Source organism: Rattus norvegicus, chromosome 9, assembly GCF_021556685.1.
Source record: "Rattus norvegicus strain SHRSP/BbbUtx chromosome 9, alternate assembly SHRSP_T2T, whole genome shotgun sequence".
Lineage (NCBI taxonomy): Eukaryota > Metazoa > Chordata > Mammalia > Rodentia > Muridae > Rattus > Rattus norvegicus.
Window position 1 is genome coordinate 109,573,670 of NC_141542.1, and position 18,229 is coordinate 109,591,898.

The 18,229-nt window shown below is 42.5% G+C and overlaps 1 long non-coding RNA gene across 1 annotated transcript in view; it reads left to right on the forward strand.

The window, feature by feature from the left end:
• Window positions 1-7,859: 7,859 nt before the first annotated feature.
• Window positions 7,860-18,229, forward strand: part of LOC148003858 (uncharacterized) — a 167,546-nt gene continuing 157,176 nt past the window's right edge. The window contains exon 1 of the long non-coding RNA XR_015629761.1: window positions 7,860-8,126. This is a non-coding gene — a long non-coding RNA (uncharacterized LOC148003858). The remainder of the gene's footprint in view (window positions 8,127-18,229) is intronic.

Here is an 18,229-nt window from a genome sequence, read left to right on the forward strand (position 1 = left end):
TACCATTAATGGTTCAAGGACACACTGCCCTATTCCCCTGGCTTCCCCACCCAGGGAGGTAACTCTTGCTCTGCAGAGAGATAGAACGGGAGAGGCATAGAGCTGGGAAAAGGTCTTGCAGGGCAGAAAGACAGAAGACTAGCTAATTTGTCAGCATGAAGAGACATTGGGAAGAGAAGGAGGTAATGTGCCATTTCATGTGGATGCTATGACTCTTGGGATTTGTAACCCCTGGGCCACTTGAGTTAGAGTTGGGGCATTTTAGGTTCTGGAGAAGTAAGAAGCATCCTTAAGGCCCACAAAGCATCTTGAAGCATATTCTGTAGGGATAATCTTTTGTTCATTGTATAAAAGTACCACTCATCAATAAAAAACTGACAACCTACAGCAGAGAAGGAGAGAATCAGAAGGAGTTCTGGGAGGAGAGAGGAACTCCAAGAAAGAGTCAGGGTGGGGAGAGAATTTGCCACCTGGACTCAGATGAAATTGGCCATATGATACTGGAGGTAACCAGCCATGTGGTGGATATAGGGTGGTATAAACAGGTTGATATGTTAGGGGCTAGTTGGAGATCATGTCTACCTTAAGCATTGTAAATAAAAATAAGCCTTTGTGTCATTATTAGGGAACTGGAGCAGTCATAGAGAAGTCCTAAAAGTTACAAATGGCGTCCAATGTAAGGTCTCATAAAATCCAAACTTAGAACCTGAGAGAAAGCATCCCCCCTGAGGCGGGGAGCAATCACATCCCAGAGCCAGACACAATTTCCTATCCAGGCAAGAGCTAAATCCCTATAGGAGAGCGCAAACTAGAGCCTTGGTGCCCTTCCCAGGCCTGGTAGAGGAAATGAGCAGGGCCCAGCTGAGTCTCCGAGCAGGAGCATGGTTTCGGGGAAACCAGAGTGTGCCCCCCTTCAGGGAAACCAGAGTATGCCCACAGGAAAAGCCTGCAGCTGCCCAGAGCTGGGACATCCTGGCACCTGAGGTCAGCCTGCCCTACTCAGCAAAAAGTGTGGCTGGTTAAGAGCTCCCACGGAACAATGTGGTTTAGGTGTCTCACTATTCTGTGAGCTGCGGCCCAGAACAGGCAGAGGCACACTGTGTCCTGGAGCCACCTTTCCAGAGTGGGCGGAATTCAGAGGGCAAACATCAGCTCTAGTCACCAAACTGGCAAGGGCAGCTCGATAGACTGAGCTGAGGGGGCAGAGTTAGGTGCTATAGACATGTGCCGACCTGAGAAGTCTGCAGACACATAGAAAGGCAGAAGAAACATGTTCCCAGAGGTGACTGGGAAGCCCCGAACTTCTGAAAGGATAATGAATTAAATTTGAAAACAGTGAAAGAGAAAAGAAACTGTGTATGGACAATCATAAAAACGTTTGAAAATAATAAAGTTAAGTCTCCAAAGGAAGGAGTAAGTTAGAGAGATTAAAAAGAAAATATCTCCTATGTTAAAAATGGAGAAAAGCGGGGGTTGGGGATTTAGCTCAATGGTAGAGCGCTTGCCTAGCAAGTGCAAGGCCCTGGGTTCGGTCCCCAGCTCCGAAAAAAAAAAAGATAAAAGAAAAAAAAGGAGAAAAGCACAATGACAGGGTATTTGGATTCCATATAATTTTGTTTTGCTTATCAGCATACAAATACTTATTTTTCAACAATGATTGCACTTTATGTTATAAATCCTTTTTAAGGGAGATCAGAAGAAAGCAGACTTAGATAAGGAAAAGACTTTAAAAAAACCCTTGGTAAATTATAAACAATAGAACAAAATTTAGATAATTCTTTGAATCATGAAGAAATTTCAGATGAATTCAATCCAAAGCTTACAGTACCACCTTGCAAAAAAGGCAGTCTGTATCTGTTAAAAAAAACTAAAATGATTTTTCTAGCTATGCTAAGGGAATTAGATAGAGATGAGAGAAATCCACAAGGTTATCAAGAATTTGGGTGACAGCCTATTGAGACACAAGATTTAATGAAATTTAAGGAAGTAATAGTGACCTATGACTGACATTTGCTATATGTAAAACAGACACTTAATAAGTTGGCTGCACAAAATAAGATATGGAATTATACAATGTTGTATAATAGCTTTAAATACTTGGGACAAGGTCGAACAACAGGGATGATCTCAATCATTTACAAAGATAACCCAAGGTTCAAATGAATCTTGCACTGACTTTTTACCAAGATTAAATACAGTTCTACATAGAGCAAGAGCAGATCCAACTGCTAGAGAAATTTTAACTGACCCTTTAGCTTTTGAAAATGGTAATGCTGAATGCAAAAAGGCTATTAGATCTTTAAGTGCAAGATCCATACCTCTTTATGAATGGATTAAAACTACTATGAATATAGAATCAAATGCTCACAATTCAGTTATGGCTGGACAAACAATTGTAGAAGATATAAAAACTCAAAATGCCCATTGCTATAGCTGTGCATTTCCTGTAGACAAACAGTTCCTAAAGATAAGTTCTTATTTAATAATAATTCAGGGAGAAAGTTTCCTGTGATGTGTAGATGTGAAAGGAATGGACACAGGGCTAATGAATTCAAGTCATCCAAAGGTATTCAAGGCAATTCTTTGTGGTTGAAAACCAAGGGGCCTAATCAAGGCCCGACAAAAACAACACGAGCCATTGGTCTCCTGTCTACCAAGGAAAGACTGTTCTGAAAAACAACTAGAAAAATAAAAACATGATAGGACAAATAGAGCTGCTCAAAACTTAAATAAATAAACTATTTAACAGAGATAGTGGGGTTGGGGATTTAGCTCAGTGGTAGAGCGCTTGCCTAGGAAGCGCAAGGCCCTGGGTTCGGTCCCCAGCTCCAAAAAAAAGAACAACAACAACAACAACAACAACAAAAAAAACCAGAGATAGAGCCTCCCCTATGGATAAAACGAGAGATTCTAAGGTCACAAAAAACAAAAACATAACAAAACATAACAAACAACAACAACAAAACCTCCAGATATTGTGACAAACTACTATAAATGGTAAGAGATGAAGTTAAAGTTATAGTAAGATGGATTTGAGATTGAATGTTTGGTGGATATAGGGGCAGTGTGACAATAATTTCACACAATTCATAGAATCCAAGTCGACCACGTTAAAGGGTATCATGCAGCTTCTAGGAATTGAGACATTGTCTCAGGTTGAAGTAGAAACTTAGGGGTTCTTTGGAAAGTCAGTTGGATGGGACACATGAAGAAAAGTTTAGCTGAAATGGACACAGGTGAAGGCTAAGGCAGACTCATGAAGGACACAGGAGAAAGGATGTTCTGCTAAAGCAAGCACGTGAAAGGACATGTGATGAAGGATTCTTTACTAATGATCCACTTTACCTTGTGTACTTGAGCTGCATTTGTCAGGACTCCATAGAGGATGCACCAAAAAAACTTCTAGTGGTATGTTGGAGTTTCTTGCCACTTCTGCAGACTCAAGCTGATTGGTAGAATGATATCAGCTGAGACAGACACACATGCTGAGGCAAGACCTGTGGAGGATGCATGATGGTTGGAGGGAGTATAAATAGAACTCAGTGGACAGTGACATCTCTCTGTGTCCCTCCTGCTGACTTGTGCCAAGGCTGAGGTATGGCATTTCCTCATAGGTAGTTCTATCACAACTGCTATCCCAGCACTATTGAACTGTACTGCTAGTGCATCTGTAAAGTGTTTGCAAGTAGATTGAGCTGCCACTGCTGACTCCTGCAAACTGAACTGCAGATTTCCATACAATGCAGATGGGAGTTGCTACGAAGAACCATTTCTAAACAGGTCCATTTCCCTTGTATCCTGGGTGGTGGGCTAAAAGGGAGGTTAAAGCATTTAAGAACCATCATTAAGAGTAAACTTTGAAAAAAATTAAAGTTATACCAGGTAGAACAAAGTCTAAAATGGATTAAATGCATAGGACTGAAAGATCAAATAGGAAAATTAAGGTCATATGTGGCTAATGTAGTCATAGGTCTATGGGGAAAGGATCTATTGCAACAATGGGAAGCACAGATTAGCATTCTTCCAACTTTAGATACAGGCTGTAACAGAGGAGATGTTCCTAATAAATAAATTACAAAGTGTCATTGAGGACAGTTATTGAAATTCATGATGTCCATAAGCAGGATACATCAGACTCTTCAGCTTTGTGTGTTGGAGCCATTGCCGATAGATCACCAGCTGCTCTAACACTAAAATGGCAAACTGACAAACCTGTGTGGTAGAACAATGGCCTGTGACAAAAGAAAAGTTACAGGGACTAAAACAGCTTTTCCAAGAGTTGCTGGAGATTCAACATATAGAGGAGTCCACCAGCTCTTGGAATTCTCCTATATTTGTCATAAAAAAGGAATCTGGAAAATGGAGGATGTTAACAGATTTGAGAGCAATCAATAAAATCCTTCAGCCAAGGAACTCGTTACAGCCTGGAATTCCATTGCTTTTCCTGTTACCAAAGGCATGACCTATTATAATGATTGATTTAAGAGATTGCTTTTTTGAAATTCTTTTGCATGAACATGATAGGGAAAGATTTGCTTTTTCAGTACCTACTTATAATAATAGTTGTCCAATAAAAATGTGTCTTTGGGAAAGGTATCCATAGGAATGCTGGATAGCCCCACCTTATGTCAATATTTTGTACAACAAACATTAGAAATAATTTATAAGAAGTTTCCTCAACTCATAATTTACCATTATATGGATTATATTTTGCTGGCTGATTCAGAAGCAAACACCTTAGGAAAAATGTTTGATAAATTGCCTTGTTGGGGATTACAAATTGTTCCTGTTATAATACAAAGAGAAGATTCTATTAATTATCTAGAATATAAGATAGGTCTACAAAAGATTAGACCACAGAAAGTACAAATCAAGAGAGACCAATTAAGATCTTTTAATGATTTTCAAAAAGTATTGGGAGATATTAATTGGTTAAGGCCCATAATTGGATTAACTACTCAAGAGATTAGGTATTTATTTCAAATCATACAAGGTGATAAGGACTTAAATCGTAAAAGACAATTGTCAGCTAAGCCAAAAAAGAATTGGATCTTGTAGAAATTATGAGATGCACAGGTGTATTGTTTGGATCTAAAGATGACTTGTATTTTAGTTGTTTTGCTGTTTACTCATTCTCCTATAGGAATTCTTATGCAGAGAGAAGATAATATCACAGAATGGATATTTTTAGCACACAAACAGAGTAAAAAACATAAAGAACCATATAGAAAAGTTTTCTGAATCAATTCTGAAAGGAAAAATGAGACTTCATCAATTAGTAGGATTAGACCCAGCAGATATTATAGTACCTTTTACTAATGCCGAAATTGCCTCATTAGGGACAGAAAATAAACATTGGCAAAGAGCTTAAAGTACTCTTTTGAGAGAAATTAACAACAAATACCTATTAAGCAAGTGACTCTGCCTTATAATAATAATAATAATAATAATAATAATAATAATAATAATAACTCTCCCTCATAGAGTAAAAGTGACACCAATTTGGGAGCCCCTACATTCTGTACTGATGCAGATAAATCAGGAAAGACAGGCTATAAGTCAGAAAGATAAGTAAGGCGGCTCAGAGCTCTTATGATTCAGTTTAAATATCAGAGCTCGATGCCTTTCTTATGGTAGATTTTTCCAGAATCTCTTACTGTAGTTACTGACTCTCAATATGCAGAAAGAGTTGTTTTGCATATAGAAACTGCTGAACTTACTCAGGATAATTCAGAATTAACCTCACTATTCAACTACAAAAGTAATCAGAAATTGGAATCATCCGTTGTACATAACACATCAAATTCCATACGGGTCTCTGGCACAAGGTAATGACAAAATTGATCAGCTACTAATAGGACATGTGCTATAAGCTTCAGAATTTCATAAAAAAATCTAAGAGCAAAGGTTTGAAGAAAGATTTTTCTATTACTTGGCAACAATGCAAGGAAATGATAAATATCCTACCTGTTCTCTGTATAGCCAAACTCCATTACCTGCAGGGAGTAACCAGAAAGGCACCCAAAGAAATAAAATCTGGCAAGTTACATTGTTTGGAAAATTAAAGTATGTGCATCATACCATAGATACATATTCAGGATTTCAATGGGCAACTGCTTTAAGTTCTGAAGAGGCTGATTTTATAATCACATTTATTAGTAGTTACTGCTGTTATGGGCATGCCTGTACAAATGAAGACTGACAATGTTCCAGAATATGTCACTAATAAAATGAAACTGTTTTGCATATTATAATTTAAAGCATATTGTAAGTATAGTGTACAATCGTATAGGACAAGCAGTTGTAGAAAGATATAATCATATTTTAAAAGAGATGCTTAATAAACAGAAAGGGGGTAACAAAGACCCCCCAGAGATAGATTATATAGCGTTTTAGTAACTTCGGGGTTTTTAAATGCTAATGAGCAAAAACTAACAGCTACCCAGAGACAATGAATTATGGGGAAAACTGCTGAAATAAATCAGCCTATATATTATAAGAATGTCTTAACTTCAGAATGGAGGCAGGAAATGTGGGGGAGAGGTTTTGTCTTTGTTTCAACTTGAGAAGAAAAGCTATGGAGTCCATCAAAATTGATAAAGACTAGATTGGACTTGGGGGGACCTCTTTAGAATCTTGGCAGCAGACACGAAGGGAGAAACAAAGAAGAACAACAAAAGAGGTAAAATATAGCTGATTCCTCTACATGAAAACAGCTCTGAAATTGGCTAAGAATTTAATTTCTCCAGCCAAGAGTTCAGCTATGCACAGACAATAGATTTTATTGGTACAGAGTCCTCAGGACTTATCATGCCATCCATTCAAATGGTATGGATGGAAATTTATATTTCAGTTTGGATATACTGTCCACATGGACACTTATACACTTTGATGCCTTTCTTTTGCTCAAACATTGAGCCGAGAATCATTGTTAGCTGAATTGTGCACACCTCACATTTCATACGTGTGCGGATGCAGAAATGCATATTACCTTTAAAAGTTTGTATATTTGCAGAGTGAAAGGACCAGACACCAAAGAAGACACGTAGCCTAGGTGATTCAGCCTCACAGGCTGCCCCTCACTGTGTGTGCTAATAAACAGCCTCATCTGTTCAGGTCAGATTCAGATCTCCTTCTGTCTTCTGTCTCTTTATGTTGCTCAGAAAGCTAATATCTGGTGCCAAAACCCAGAAGGACATCTAGAGTCCACAGGTGGCTTTGAGCTTCTGTTGGATCTCCCTTGTTCTCATCTACTCTCTGAGTAGGGCTGAGTAGGCCTGAAAAGGCCACTATTTTTTCACCCTTTGTCTCTGCCTTTTCTCCTCTCACTTTTGTTTTTGTTACGGTCTGACAACCACACCCTAATAGCTGTGGCCGTTTTGTTCATGCCTACCAGCTATTTCATATCGTTGCTGTAACATACCTGCCAGTCATTGACACCAAGCAATAACTTGACTCAAGGACAGCTGACCACATATCCTGTTTTGTTCTGTATGTTGTGAATATCCTGTATGAGGTTTGCTAATCTTAAGAAATTCTACAAAGCTTTACATAGGACCCACCAAGTCAAAGGTCAATATGAAGTGTTATGCCTAAACTATCTTGAGTCAGAGCTGACCACCGGGCAGCCTTTCCTGTACCTATGTATGAGCTCACTGTGGTTTTTGTGGCTGACACTGAAGAATGCTACTAATAAGCCAGAAAGTAACGATTATAATACTCATGTCCTGTCATCTTAATGTTCTGAAATTCTCCTGTTCAACACCCATCTAACACCTCCACCCCTTACCTTACTCAGGACCAATCATCTTAAAGGTTAGCTGATGATACGTTGTCTAGTGAGCCAACTTCTCTCCTCTGTACCCTTTAAACTTTTGAACCTTTCTCATATAAAAAACCTAAACTAAGATCAGACTAGTACTGCAATTAGGCTCCCACAGTCCCTTCTGTGGTCCTAGATGCCCAGTATTATGGTGTGCGTTCAATAACTGAGATCCATCTTAGTTCGGTTTGAATGGGGACTCCTTGGACCCCAACAGTTTTGTTCTGTTGGGTCTGACATCCAGATAAGAGGCTGCTCTCTCCATTTGACCAGACTACACATCCAACAGAAGACAAGTGTCAAGGTATGGTAACTCATAGGATTTAACTCAGAGGCATCCTGATCAGGTTTTAGGGGGTTTACGGGAGCCCTTCTTAGTCTAGTCTTGAGATTCCTTCAGTTGAGAGTTCCAAGAACTCTCCACAGGCCTCATGATGTCTTGATGGCTGGAAAGTAAGAGTCCGAGAATGTCCCTCTAACTTTTCAGGCACATTTGGTCAATCTGAAAGTTAGGGGCTGCCATGGGCAGCTGGATCTGACCCCAATTTTAACTTGGTTCCATCTGCTGTAGGTTCCAATTCTCAGTATGGAAGGACACATCCTTAGCCTGTCTGGGGTATTCTTTTTTTTTTCTTACTAGGATATTCATTGCTACCTATGGGGTCAGAGTCCAGGGTCAGTCCATGTATAGTCTTTAGGTAGGGGCTTAGTCCCTGGAAACTCTGGTTGCTTGGCATTGTTGTACATATGGGGTCTCGAGCCCCTTCAAGCTCTTCCAGTTCTTTCTCTGATTCCTTCAACGGGGGACCTATTCTCAGTTCAGTGGTTTGCTGCTGGCATTCGCCTCTGTATTTGCTGTATTCTGGCTGTGTCTCTCAGGAGCGATCTACATCCGGCTCCTGTCGGTCTGCACTTCTTTGCTTCATCCATCTTGTCTAATTGGGTGGCTGTATATGTATGGGCCACCTGTGGGGCAGGCTCTGAATGGGTGTTCCTTCAGTCTCTGTTTTAATCTTTGCCTCTCTATTCCCTGCCAAGGGTATTCTTGTTCCCCTTTTAAAGAAGGAGTGAAGCATTCTGTCTGGGGCTATTCTTAAAGAGTTCTATTTGGGAGACCTCAGATTGACCACACTTATTTAACTTAGGTCCAAATCTGGCTCCAATATATTTTGGACTGTTTCTAACTCATTGGACAATGGCTACTACTGACTCAAATTTGAAACTTCAGGTATTAATATCTAAATTGATTTAGATAATTCTTTGGAGAATTGCTCAAGGTCCCTCCCCTCATATAACCCCTCCCCCCTTCTCAATTCTTCTTATTCCTGCCAATCAGTTCAATCAGTTCCTGCTCACCACCTGGCCAAGAGCCTGCCTTTTTTTTTTTTTTTTTTTTTTTTTTTTTTTTTTTTTGAGTCAAGGTTTCTCTGTATGTAGTCCTGGCTGTCCTGAAACCCAATCTGTAGACCAAACTTGCTTCAAACTCACAGAGACCCACCTGCCTCTGCCTCCTGAGTGCTAGGATTAAAGGTATGTACTACCACCTCCCTGCTCAAGAGCCTGATCTTAATATAGTCTTGTCCCCCTTCTCCTAGGAGGCTTACCAAGCCTGGAGAAATGAGCCATGAAAATTTGCCAACTGCAGAATAAGGTCCCAGCTAATTTCTGCCAGGGTTAGGAGTTAAGTTTAGGAACAGAGTTTGGTTTAGGGATAGGAACAGGGTTAGGAGTTAAGGTTATGGCTTGGATCAGGGTTACAGTCAGGGTCAGGATGAGAGTCAGAGGGTTAGGGTTTCTTGTATAAAATTTTTCTTCAAACATTCCGTCCTTCAGGGATGCTTCTTCACCAGGAAGTTAATAGCTCAGAATAGCTTCAGGAATTCCCTGAGACAGATTCACTAAGATCCTCCCTGACAGAATAAACAAGCCAAGTTGCAAAGAAGATTCTGAGACTCAAATCAACTGCCTGGAAGAGGTTTAGACCAACAAATGAGTCACTTAGAAAGGACATTCTTCAATCTATTGAGCTCCCTGCAAGATGTGCGGTTTGCTCCAGCTTTTGTGAGCTGTCACCTCTTCAGGGGCGGACTTCGGTGATGCGGTAGTCTTTGAGTTATTTCTGCTCCTGTAAGTAACCTCTTACCCATATTCCTGAAAGCAATTCCAATAAAACTCATTAGCTCTCCAGATTGGACTATGGTGGTATCTGTATTTTGGTCTGTTGTGGGCTCCCTATCTGGGTGAGTAGACACGTATATTAGAGTTCTCTAGAGTCACAGAACTTACAGAGTGAATCTCTCTCTCTCTCTCTCTCTCTCTATATATATATATATATATATATATGTGTATATATATATGTATATATATATGTGTGTGTGTGTGTATGTGTCTGTATTTAAGCATATATATGCATATATATTCATGTATATATGCATATATATGTATATATACATATGTTATATACATATGTGTGCTTGTATATATACATACATACATGTGTGTATGTAAGCATATATATGCATATATATGTATAAACACACATATGTATATATACATGTATGTGTGTTTGTATATGTACATACATGCATACATGTGTGTGTATGTGTGTGTGTGTGTGTGTGTGTTTGTGCTGCTCAGTCCCATAGGCTGGGTGGTTCAGCTGGTCTTTTGTATAAGCTGGAATCCTGAAGAAGTAGGCTGCAGTGGACGTGATAGCAAAGTAAGTGTAAGCACTCGAAGAAGGAACAAACCCTTCCTTCTTCCATTGTCCTTATGTAGGCCTCCAGTAGAAGGTACGGCCCAGATTAAAGATTGCCTCAAGATCTGTATTAAAGGTGTGTGTCGATCTGGACCAAGAGAATTGTCTTCCATCATCAAGATCAGGATCAAAGGCTGTCGTCTTCCTGCTTCAACATCCAGATCACAGGCGTGCCCTCTGTTTCTGAATTGTAGTTCATTCCAAATATAGTCAAGTTGACAACAGAGACGAGCCACCATGTGTGTGTAGCATCTCTCCAGGAAAGGTTTGTCAGAGCATAATTGGCACCTGAACAGGGATATAAAAGAACCAAAGATGGGTTTGGAGTAGTGAGCACATGGTCCTGACTATAGCAAGGCGTGCAATGGAGAGAATTCCTATATTCCTATATGGTTGCTCTTCCCTAGGTGGTATCTAATATATCTTTGGGCTATGAGAGCAGTTGCATGGTTCTTGCTGTGGGCAGTGAGAAATGCAACTAAGACTGAGCCATCAGCATCAGGAGTATCTGTGAGAGGAATCCCAGGAGAGCAGTCTTGTCTGTGTGGTAAGGTGTGGCATGTCTATTTGATGAATGGGGTCCACCACACGAATATGGAGATACCATGAAGGCAGTTAAGGGAAACTAAAGAGATTAGTGTGCAAGGGTCGAGATGATCGTCAACAGTGTCTCCTGGCCTCTCTTGTGTGTGGTTAGAATTGTATCTGAGGCAGAGATGGCCACCAAGTAGGAGCTTGTTTGCATAAATGAGCGATTGCCATAGAAAGGGAGACGTGGCTCATCCTCTGTGCTAGCCTCTGACCTGGCAAGTAGGTTAGATAAAAGAGAGGATGAGATGGAGATATTGGCTTGCTGCTTCTTAAGGCTTGGGCGCCTGAGGGAAAAGAGAGCATACGTTAGATCTATGCTCAAAAGCCCTTCCTGGGAACCAAGAACATGGAAGTCATGGGAACATTCAGAGAGTGAGAAGGTACCCTCAGGGTCTGACATTAAATAGAGAGACTGGGAAAATCTATAATCCAGTGTGCAGATGTAGGTGTTAACAATGGTGCCATACAGAACATGAGGGTGATCAGGGTATGTTCAGTGCCTCAACTTCTGGTATTGGGAAAGGCTTTTAAACAAGCAACGGAAGAGCCTGCTGCAGCCTGCCTTGTGAGGGGGTGGGGATGGGAGCGGATGGGATCAGTCTCACTGCTATGAAGACAGGGAAATAGCAGTGTAATTTCCCATCTCTTCTTATGGCTAAGGCTGCAAAACACAAAAGACTGAGTGAGAGGTCCGGTCCTGACAGACTCACTTCTCAGAGCTGTTAGGAACACATGGTTATCTCGGCCTGAAGTCTCCATAGATGTCTGGGAACTGAAAACGCTATGAGACAGGTGCTACTGAGGGAACCAGGAGCAGGAGAAGCTACCCATGGACGGAGGTTCTCTGGGCCAGACAGAACTATGCTCACAGGAGAATGAAGAAGAAAGCTGATCTAATGGGGCCTCCGGATGACGATGGGGCTTAGTGCTTCCTGAGCTCCAGGAGGGATGGGATCTTTACAGAGAGAGGATTTGGCAGACTGTAGTGATCTAGACTGTCCTGGGAATTGGATTTGCACAGCGCTAAAGCACGTGAAAGAAGGTGGAAGAGTAAAGGGACAGTGGAGTCCTATCCGGGTCACCTGAAAGCAAACGTGACTAGATTTGTGTTGAGGTAGAGTCCTGTGCCTGTTCTCGAACCCCAGAAGACCACCAAGGAGCCAATTCTGGATGCAATGGCACTAGGGTTTTTTATTCAAACTCAAGCTTGGGCTCCCTGCCAACCCTGACACTGTAGGACTGGAAGGTGGAGCCCGGAGCCTAGTTTTGGGCAAGCATTTATAAAGGCAAGCAAACAAGCAAGAATACCTAGCCTGGGACACATTTGCCTGGGGGGCCACTATGGCCTTTAACATAACTGGCTACTGCTGGGAGCCAAACCATAAACTTAACTTCTGTTTTTCTCATGATTGCTGGTTGTTAGGAAATGAAGTGTCAAGGGCACGCTTGTTCCCTGGAGGTATAGATTTGTTGGGGAGTAACCTGGAAACTGGTGTTAGGTGCCCAGCTTGTTAGTTAACTCAGGTTCAACCTTCGGTCAGGCTCTCTAAGGTGGAGCCTGAACCTAGAAGATCTGGTCTCTCAGGAGTTCCTAGGGTGAACATGGTAGTAAAGTAGCTCATGTGAGCCAGTTATCGACAACCACGTCAATTATGACAATTAAAAAATTTTAGTTTTTTTTTTTCCTGATGGCCAAACCAGGAAAGAATGGACTCATGCCTCCGAAAAAATCTCTTGGTGCCCAAGCTCAGGGATACAGAGTTTTAAAGACGAAAACATCAATGCATGGGGATGGGAGGGTTACATCAGTGAGGGATTTAGAATTGTCTAGTAATGTCTGCTTTTTTTTTTGTAAGGCTCAGTGATGTCTCCTAGACACTATATTACATGTTTGGACCGTGGACCATGAACTGTCCCTGAAGCATGGTCAAGGTGGAGGTGGCTGTCGGGGTCTGGGGGGCTAGAGAGAGACCAGACATTTATAAAATAAAGTATGATCCTAGTCTCTTCACTTCCCCATTGCCTTAGTGACTTCCAAGTCTTTTCATCTTGGTTATGGAGTAAATACTGGTTCTTGGGGGATCATTAACCTGACCGAGGCAATTCTTTGATGACCTTTAAAAGGCAGGTTTACTATGCAAGGCCCCACAGCAAGTCACATAAAGAAGGGGAGAAGGGGCAGCCAGGTGAGTGAAGGGAGCTGAGAACCATTTCAACCAAACATTTTATGGTAGCAGGAATTACTTGACTCTCACTTCCCTTGTCTCTCTCAATCTGAATTCTCTCTAACCCTTTGTAAAGTGTGTGTATGTGTGAAACTCCTTATTTGTTTGCACAGAAGCAACAGCCTCTCTCCCAGTGTCACACAAAGTCCTCCCTGGACATGAAAACTAAGTTGAAGCCTCCATGAGTTTGGAGGAGCATTTCTACCCAAGACTGCGCCTGGCCTGGAGTGTACTGACAGAGAACTGAAGGTGCCTACTGTTTGCATCTGTCTGATGACACGTCTGTTGTAGGCCATATCTTCTCTCATCAGGGCCACAATGATCAAGGCAGCGGCCCCTGGCACCACCATTACTTGTACCTTTAATTTTTTTCAAGTCCTATTTTTAATGGTGGTTCTTAAATGCTTTAGCCCCCCCTTTTAACCCACCACCCACCAGAAGTAGTGGAAAAGAAAGGATATGGGGGAAGTAGACCTGTTTAGAAAGGTTCTTTGGAGCAAATCCTGTCTGTGCTGTCTGGAAATCGGCAATTCAGTTCACAGGTCAGCAGCGGCAGCTTGATCCACTCGCAAACACTTCACAGATACACCAGCAGTCCAGTTTGGTAGAGTCGGGAGAGCAAACAGGAATCAGCACTGGTGGCACGACCTAGCAGAGACAGCCAGACCTCAGCCTTGGCTTGAGTCAGCAGGAGAAGTTCTTGCTGTGCCTCTCTAAGGGAAGCAAAGATCAGCGGAGACATGAGGCACACAATAGCTGTTGCACAGCAAGCTCTGTGAGCAAGCCAAGCTCAGCCTCCATCACTGTCAGTCAAGTCCTATTTATACCCTGCAAATATCACGTGTCCTCCATGGGTCTAGCCTCAGCATGTGCATCTGTCTCAGCTGACATCACTGCCAATCAGCCTGAGTCTGAGAAAGCAGCAAGAAACTGCAGCACATCGCCAGAAATTTGGTGCGTTTCTCCCTATGGAGTCCAACAAATACATCTCAGCTACTCAATGTAAAGCAGATCAATACATACATGCCGTTAGCAAAGAATCCTTCATCATAAGTTCTTTCACGTGCTTGCTTTAGCAGAACATCCTCTCTCCTGGGTCTGCTTCAGCTAAACGTTCCTTCATTAGTCTGCCTTAGACTTTTACCTGTGTCCACTTTAATGAAATGTTCCTTCGAGTGTTTGCCCCAGCAAAACACCATCCAACCACCTTTCCAAAGAACCCGTAAGCTTCCACTTCAGTTACTGTCATTGCAATGAGGAGAGGAGCAGCCCGAAGGAGAATAAGAGGTGGATCCCCTCTGGTCCTGAATAAGTGTTTACATGGGGAAGTACATGTACGATTGTACATAAAACCGGATAACTGTACAATGTTCTCAGGTCATACAGTGGGGGAGATGGTGGTACAGGCAAACCAAGTTTCTGTGACAGTGAAATAAGCTTCTGAAATAAGAGTAGCCATGACACTGGTACTACGAGAGGCAGAAAGAGGGGAGCTAGCAAGGGGGCAATCTGCAATGACAAGATATGAGGTGTTTTCAAACTCCCAACATAACTGCATTTTCTGGGAATGGGCAGATAGGTTAGAAGGCAGTTACTGGAATTTTACTCCTAACCTGACCAGTAAGGATGTCTAATTGATAGAACCTCAATTGAGAAAATGACTCCAGGGGCTGGCGATTTAGCTCAGTGGTAGAGCGCTTACCTAGGAAGCGCAAGGCCCTGGGTTCGGTCCCCAGCTCCGAAAAAAGAAAAAAAAAAAAAAAAAAAAAAAAAAAAAAAAAAAAAAAGAAAATGACTCCAGAAGCCCAGGCTGTAGGCAAGCCTGTACGGCATTTTCTTAATTATTGATTGGTGGAGGTAGGTGTGTGTGTGTGTGTGTGTGTGTGTGTGTGTGTGTGTGTGTGTGTGTGTGTGTGTGCGTGTGTGTGTGCCCACTCTGGGTGGTGCCATCTCTGGGCTGATGGGTTCTATAAGAAAGCAGTCTGAAAGACTATGCATGGACTGACCCAGGGCTCCAACTGCATATGTAGCAGAGAATAGACTTGTTGGGGCACCAGGGGAAGGGGAAGCCTTGGTCCTGCCAAGGTTGGACCTCCAGTGCAGGGAATATGGGGGGCAGTAAGGGGCATGTATGGGGAGAATACCCATTTGGGGGAGGGAAAGAAGGAGAGGGATGGGGGCTTATGGACAGGAAACCAGGAAAGGGAATAACATTTGAAATGTAAGTAAAGAACTATATAAAAAAAAAGAAAGAAAGAGAGAAAGCAGTCTGAACAAGGCATGAAGAGCAATCCACCAAGCAACACCCCTCCATGGCCTCTACAGCTTCCTGTCTCCAGGTCCCAGCCCTGCTTTAGTTTTTGCCCTGACTTCCTTCAAGGATTGACTCCAAAGAGTGTGGGTTGCTTCTCTAGTCCACCCCTCTGCAGCACACACATCTCGTCTTCTAGGTTCTAACTGTCTCCATTAAAGGCTGCTGCCGTTCACAGTGGTCATCGCGCGGCACTGGCATTTCTAAAATGCTGGTGTCTTCTGCTGCAACTAGGCTGCACTTTCACTGATAGCATCTTTATAGGCTCTCCTCAGGGACTCCAGCCCTACCACACTGTGCCAAGCCTTAGCTGGTGTCCACAACCGCCCCACACCTTCAAAACCAGCACCATCTAAGTAACTCATATCCTCTCAAGTTCAGGTGTCAGCACAACTTTGGCCTCCTCTGGAACAAAGTTCTGTGTGCTCTCAGGAAATATTTCCAGAAAATTTCACCTTAATGATGCTGGTCTCTTCTTAATCACTAGCCAATTCTTCAGTTCCAGCTGACTGGACGTCACAGATTCTTCACCGAATGGAGAGAGTGGACTGGAAACCATTCAGTATAGTCTTTCGTTTGGCCGCGTGTGCCTTAATCAGCAGCCAAGGCCACTTGTGTTTGCCCCTTAGTGTCTCAGTTACTGTAAACCTTTTGTGCCACTCTGATGAGCTGGGAGGCACTCATCCCTGCAAAGTGTTTGGAATTCTGGGTATCTGGAGCTGACTGAGTGACACAAGCCAAATTTGAATGCTCTAGCATTTTCTGAAGCTGCTGGATCAAAACGTTGTAAATTCTGAAATTCATGCAATCACTCCAGAGATGACTGGGAGACTCTTCTGGGCCTCAAAGAACCTAAATAGTCTTAGAAAATTAATGGGGTTTCAGCTGCACCCCAAATTTCTGTCATAAGGTACTGGTGAAAGTGTCCAGGGCTGGGGGACCTGTGTACAATTGGGGTTCTAATCAGGATGCTTGGATGGGAAGTCCACCTCAAAAGAGAGTAGCTTTTCAGCCCTGATACCAGTGATGGAGACCAAAAAAAGCCTTTTGGCTCTGCCCTGATATAGCCCCTTTCTTCTGAGGTAAACAGAACCAGCAGGAGTTGCTGGCAAATATCCCAGGTGAGTGGGAGCAGAGAGTAGACTTCAGGAAGGCAGTTAGGGGCTTATCTGAAGAACTGGAGAAAGGAATACAGATCGGGAAGGGGGAATGCTGTTCCTCTAAAAAGTTGCCTTAGAGGCAGCTTCTGCAGCCTTCTCTTTGAGAACACATTCCTGTATTTCTCTCCAGCCTTGGGATAATTTTCTTTTTAAATAGACATTGAAGGGGTGAGAGTTTGTTAGAAAATTTAAGTGACTTCAAGTAGATGAATATGACTAATTCGGCCGCATTGGCCAAGAAAAGATGAACACCTCACCCCCCTTACCCGACACACACTCACACCTACGACCCGCCACAGCTCCCCTATGGTGAGAGTGAGAATTTGAGGTTGGGGGATGGCCAGACTCCAGGAGCCGATTTGGGATTTGATATGACTGAAAATTTCTGGTCCGGGAGAGGAAAAGAGACTTTAAAACAAACAAACAAACAAACAAACAAAAAAAAACCCCGAAGGCCACACCGCATACAGACAGTGCCACCTAGTGGCAGAATCAGGAGAAACTGGCAGGATCTCCAGAGACAAACCAAACACAGCGAACAATGGCTTGCAGGGGCTTCCACCTAGTGGCAGCATTCGGAAAAAGCGGCGGAATCACAGAGTCGGGGATTAGAGTTATGCTTTGGATAGAGGGTTGAGGTAAGGTTTGGGTTATGGTTTTAAAAGGTTAGGATTGGGCTTATGGTGTATATTAGAGGGCTGGGGTTAGGTAGATTTACGTGAGCGCTAGGACTAGATGGTTAGGTGAGGGTTAATGCTAGCATTTAGGGTTTCTGTGCAGGTTGGATCTTGAGTTGTTAGGGTTAGGGTTTCGAAGCTCATAAAGACAATCTCCAGTCAACACTGCCCAGCGCTATGTCTATTTAAGAATAGTGTATAAAACTGTGTTTAGTGATGCAACTAAGCAGGAAAGGTGCAGAAACGTATTTCCTGTGTGTTTACTCTGGAACTATAGTGAAATTTTAGGAGAATCACTGTAAACAGGATCAATAGTCGTTTCTTAGAAGTACTTAGACCTCGAAGAAATCTTTGTGCAAAGCAGTGGTTGTTCTCTGTGATTACTTATGGGGTTGTTTTTCTGAAGGAGCATTATCGCCTTTGCATGACTTTGGTCACAGGACAATCCTGGCACACCTAGAGCTTCTTGCATTATCGAGTAATGCCAATAGTACCCAATAAGGACTAAAGTTGTAGCGGCGCGATGGTTTCCTTCACAAAACATTAGAGCAGGGATTTTGGGTATGGGGAACTTGTTTTACTCAAAGAACAACTTTAGTGTAACAATCAGTAAATAACGCTTTTGCTCTGCTGTTTGAGGTTCAGTCCACAGAGGCTGATCTCCCTGCTGTCAGCAGGGCTTTAA